Genomic DNA, 6,000 nt, shown 5'->3' with positions numbered 1-6,000 from the left:
CCCGACTTACAGCAACTCCTCGGCCGCTCCTGAAGGCTCCCCGGGTGACACCTTCAAATGACAAAGATCAAGGCTTCATCACAGATCCGTGCACTGCTTCCCGAATTCCCACGAGAGTGACGAAGCGGGGGTCTGCGGCCCCGTTGCTGAGGGGGGTCTCGGCGTAATACGAGCGGACCGCCTAGAGCACGCAAACAAGAACGGAGCCTAAGAGCTGCACCGGGAATTGAGACCGGAGCAAGAACAACTGCTGCCTGCCACCGCTCACCGCTCACCTTGCCCACTTACCTTGACCGCTAGTATCTGGCTTTAGTTCCTAAAAATAACAACAAAGAAAATAGCTGTAATACAGAGGCACCATTTATACTCCCCCTGCAAAGACAAACGGTGACTGACCTTCTCGGGGGACCCCCCTCACCCGGGACGGGGCCCTCTGCCACGGATTCCATCTGGCTGCGTCTGAAAGAACGTTAGCACAAAAGTCAGAGCACTGCAGGATAACTTAACAGCTCCAGATAGCCTTCATCAATCTACAGATCCCACCTAGAGTCCAAATACACCCCACATTACAAATTTCCAGGACACGCCCCATTCTAGACCTACACCAGGCTATGCAGCAGGGCAGAGCAGCTCCAGGCCAAATACCCAGACACCCGTGACACAGAACAAGACAAACAAGGGGACACAACAGGGGGAGAAAGCTCTGAGCGAGAAGAATGCCCTCAGGGAGCCAGAGACTGAGACTGATGGCGAGCCTCTAAGGCTCAGAGAACCCTGCAGGAACAAGATGCTAACTGAATGACCTATTCCAAGCAAGGCAGAGAAGGATGCCCGACAACCCTAGCGTCAGAATGCTCTACGGATCTCCGCATCGCTACGAGGCCTAATCTGCTAGAACGCATCCTTGCCGTCACTATTGTCACAAATCACAGCTGTCGAGAACAGCCCAGAACAAGACCTCAAAAGACATCTGACCGGATGCTACTCTGATGCCTGTCCGGGCTCCCGAGCCAAAGGCAAGAAGGAATCAGCACGGGGCCGAGGAACACAGAGATGAGAGATGCTAAGATGGACGCCCGGGCTTCCGATAAGCCCCTCAAAGGACTAAGGCAAAAGACACAGAAGGCACGACAGACAAGTGACACACCGTGCACCGGCACTGCTCTGCCCTGAGCACTTCAGCACTGTGAGGCTTTTCCTTTATGTGGCCTAAAGGGCCACCCCCATCTCCAAAGCTGCCTCCAAAAGCCCTCCCAGCGCCTCGCTTCCATCCCCTCTCAGGGTCCCAGCCCTCGACTTATCTCTCGGATGTCCGGGGACGAGAATCCACGTCCGGTGCCGAGGAAGGCCGCCTCGCCCGCTGGCAGTCTCCTAGAGTCACCGACTGTGGCCCCTTGCTCAGCTACAATCAAGAACACCAAACATAACTGCAGGATCTTAGCTGCACAGCGGCCAATAACCAATAACAATTCTGCTACTCACCATTCTCCTAAGAACGTCCGCCTCATCTGGCCGCGCCCGGAGGCCGATGCCCTCGTGGCAGGGTCTGCCTGGGTGAAGAGGAGACGAGGTGACGTGGCATTGCTGAAACTCGAGTGGACCCTGGCTCCTCCTCCCTAGCTCCCCGACTTACAGCAACTCCTCGGCCGCTCCTGAAGGCTCCCCGGGTGACACCTTCAAATGACAAAGATCAAGGCTTCATCACAGATCCGTGCACTGCTTCCCGAATTCCCACGAGAGTGACGAAGCGGGGGTCTGCGGCCCCGTTGCTGAGGGGGGTCTCGGCGTAATACGAGCGGACCGCCTAGAGCACGCAAACAAGAACGGAGCCTAAGAGCTGCACCGGGAATTGAGACCGGAGCAAGAACAACTGCTGCCTGCCACCGCTCACTGCTCACCTTGCCCACTTACCTTGACCGCTAGTATCTGGCTTTAGTTCCTAAAAATAACAACAAAGAAAATAGCTGTAATACAGAGGCACCATTTATACTCCCCCTGCAAAGACAAACGGTGACTGACCTTCTCGGGGGACCCCCCTCACCCGGGACGGGGCCCTCTGCCACGGATTCCATCTGGCTGCGTCTGAAAGAACGTTAGCACAAAAGTCAGAGCACTGCAGGATAACTTAACAGCTCCAGATAGCCTTCATCAATCTACAGATCCCATCTAGAGTCCAAATACACCCCACATTACAAATTTCCAGGACACGCCCCATTCTAGACCTACACCAGGCTATGCAGCAGGGCAGAGCAGCTCCAGGCCAAATACCCAGACACCCGTGACACAGAACAAGACAAACAAGGGGACACAACAGGGGGAGAAAGCTCTGAGCGAGAAGAATGCCCTCAGGGAGCCAGAGACTGCAGAATGAGATGACCTAGCTGAGACTGATGGCGAGCCTCTAAGGCTCAGAGAACCCTGCAGGAACAAGATGCTAACTGAATGACCTATTCCAAGCAAGGCAGAGAAGGATGCCCGACAACCCTAGCGTCAGAATGCTCTACGGATCTCCGCATCGCTACGAGGCCTAATCTGCTAGAACGCATCCTTGCCGTCACTATTGTCACAAATCACAGCTGTCGAGAACAGCCCAGAACAAGACCTCAAAAGACATCTGACCGGATGCTACTCTGATGCCTGTCCGGGCTCCCGAGCCAAAGGCAAGAAGGAATCAGCACGGGGCCGAGGAACACAGAGATGAGAGATGCTAAGATGGACGCCCGGGCTTCCGATAAGCCCCTCAAAGGACTAAGGCAAAAGACACAGAAGGCACGACAGACAAGTGACACACCGTGCACCGGCACTGCTCTGCCCTGAGCACTTCAGCACTGTGAGGCTTTTCCTTTATGTGGCCTAAAGGGCCACCCCCATCTCCAAAGCTGCCTCCAAAAGCCCTCCCAGCGCCTCGCTTCCATCCCCTCTCAGGGTCCCAGCCCTCGACTTATCTCTCGGATGTCCGGGGACGAGAATCCACGTCCGGTGCCGAGGAAGGCCGCCTCGCCCGCTGGCAGTCTCCTAGAGTCACCGACTGTGGCCCCTTGCTCAGCTACAATCAAGAACACCAAACATCACTGCAGGATCTTAGCTGCACAGCGGCCAATAACCAATAACAATTCTGCTACTCACCATTCTCCTAAGAACGTCCGCCTCATCTGGCCGCGCCCGGAGGCCGATGCCCTCGCGGCAGGGTCTGCCTGGGTGAAGAGGAGACGAGGTGACGTGGCATTGCTGAAACTCAAGTGGACCCTGGCTCCTCCTCCCTAGCTCCCCGACTTACAGCAACTCCTCGGCCGCTCCTGAAGGCTCCCCGGGTGACACCTTCAAATGACAAAGATCAAGGCTTCATCACAGATCCGTGCACTGCTTCCCGAATTCCCACGAGAGTGACGAAGCGGGGGTCTGCGGCCCCGTTGCTGAGGGGGGTCTCGGCGTAATACGAGCGGACCGCCTAGAGCACGCAAACAAGAACGGAGCCTAAGAGCTGCACCGGGAATTGAGACCGGAGCAAGAACAACTGCTGCCTGCCACCGCTCACCTTGCCCACTTACCTTGACCGCTAGTATCTGGCTTTAGTTCCTAAAAATAACAACAAAGAAAATAGCTGTAATACAGAGGCACCATTTATACTCCCCCTGCAAAGACAAACGGTGACTGACCTTCTCGGGGGACCCCCCTCACCCAGGACGGGGCCCTCTGCCACGGATTCCATCTGGCTGCGTCTGAAAGAACGTTAGCACAAAAGTCAGAGCACTGCAGGATAACTTAACAGCTCCAGATAGCCTTCATCAATCTACAGATCCCATCTAGAGTCCAAATACACCCCACATTACAAATTTCCAGGCCCCAGGACACGCCCCATTCTAGACCTACACCAGGCTATGCAGCAGGGCAGAGCAGCTCCAGGCCAAATACCCAGACACCCGTGACACAGAACAAGACAAACAAGGGGACACAACAGGGGGAGAAAGCTCTGAGCGAGAAGAATGCCCTCAGGGAGCCAGAGACTGCAGAATGAGATGACCTAGCTGAGACTGATGGCGAGCCTCTAAGGCTCAGAGAACCCTGCAGGAACAAGATGCTAACTGAATGACCTATTCCAAGCAAGGCAGAGAAGGATGCCCGACAACCCTAGCGTCAGAATGCTCTACGGATCTCCGCATCGCTACGAGGCCTAATCTGCTAGAACGCATCCTTGCCGTCACTATTGTCACAAATCACAGCTGTCGAGAACAGCCCAGAACAAGACCTCAAAAGACATCTGACCGGATGCTACTCTGATGCCTGTCCGGGCTCCCGAGCCAAAGGCAAGAAGGAATCAGCACGGGGCCGAGGAACACAGAGATGAGAGATGCAAAGATGGACGCCCGGGCTTCCGATAAGCCCCTCAAAGGACTAAGGCAAAAGACACAGAAGGCACGACAGACAAGTGACACACCGTGCACCGGCACTGCTCTGCCCTGAGCACTTCAGCACTGTGAGGCTTTTCCTTTATGTGGCCTAAAGGGCCACCCCCATCTCCAAAGCTGCCTCCAAAAGCCCTCCCAGCGCCTCGCTTCCATCCCCTCTCAGGGTCCCAGCCCTCGACTTATCTCTCGGATGTCCGGGGACGAGAATCCACGTCCGGTGCCGAGGAAGGCCGCCTCGCCCGCTGGCAGTCTCCTAGAGTCACCGACTGTGGCCCCTTGCTCAGCTACAATCAAGAACACCAAACATCACTGCAGGATCTTAGCTGCACAGCGGCCAATAACCAATAACAATTCTGCTACTCACCATTCTCCTAAGAACGTCCGCCTCATCTGGCCGCGCCCGGAGGCCGATGCCCTCGTGGCAGGGTCTGCCTGGGTGAAGAGGAGACGAGGTGACGTGGCATTGCTGAAACTCGAGTGGACCCTGGCTCCTCCTCCCTAGCTCCCCGACTTACAGCAACTCCTCGGCCGCTCCTGAAGGCTCCCCGGGTGACACCTTCAAATGACAAAGATCAAGGCTTCATCACAGATCCGTGCACTGCTTCCCGAATTCCCACGAGAGTGACGAAGCGGGGGTCTGCGGCCCCGTTGCTGAGGGGGGTCTCGGCGTAATACGAGCGGACCGCCTAGAGCACGCAAACAAGAACGGAGCCTAAAGAGCTGCACCGGGAATTGAGACCGGAGCAAGAACAACTGCTGCCTGCCACCGCTCACCTTGCCCACTTACCTTGACCGCTAGTATCTGGCTTTAGTTCCTAAAAATAACAACAAAGAAAATAGCTGTAATACAGAGGCACCATTTATACTCCCCCTGCAAAGACAAACGGTGACTGACCTTCTCGGGGGACCCCCCTCACCCGGGACGGGGCCCTCTGCCACGGATTCCATCTGGCTGCGTCTGAAAGAACGTTAGCACAAAAGTCAGAGCACTGCAGGATAACTTAACAGCTCCAGATAGCCTTCATCAATCTACAGATCCCATCTAGAGTCCAAATACACCCCACATTACAAATTTCCAGGACACGCCCCATTCTAGACCTACACCAGGCTATGCAGCAGGGCAGAGTAGCTCCAGGCCAAATACCCAGACACCCGTGACACAGAACAAGACAAACAAGGGGACACAACAGGGGGAGAAAGCTCTGAGCGAGAAGAATGCCCTCAGGGAGCCAGAGACTGCAGAATGAGATGACCTAGCTGAGACTGATGGCGAGCCTCTAAGGCTCAGAGAACCCTGCAGGAACAAGATGCTAACTGAATGACCTATTCCAAGCAAGGCAGAGAAGGATGCCCGACAACCCTAGCGTCAGAATGCTCTACGGATCTCCGCATCGCTACGAGGCCTAATCTGCTAGAACGCATCCTTGCCGTCACTATTGTCACAAATCACAGCTGTCGAGAACAGCCCAGAACAAGACCTCAAAAGACATCTGACCGGATGCTACTCTGATGCCTGTCCGGGCTCCCGAGCCAAAGGCAAGAAGGAATCAGCACGGGGCCGAGGAACACAGAGATGAAAGATGCAAAGATGGAC

Source organism: Vidua macroura, chromosome 4 (assembly GCF_024509145.1).
Source record: "Vidua macroura isolate BioBank_ID:100142 chromosome 4, ASM2450914v1, whole genome shotgun sequence".
Taxonomy (NCBI): Eukaryota; Metazoa; Chordata; class Aves; order Passeriformes; family Viduidae; genus Vidua; species Vidua macroura.
Note: the sequence above shows the minus strand (reverse complement) of the source record.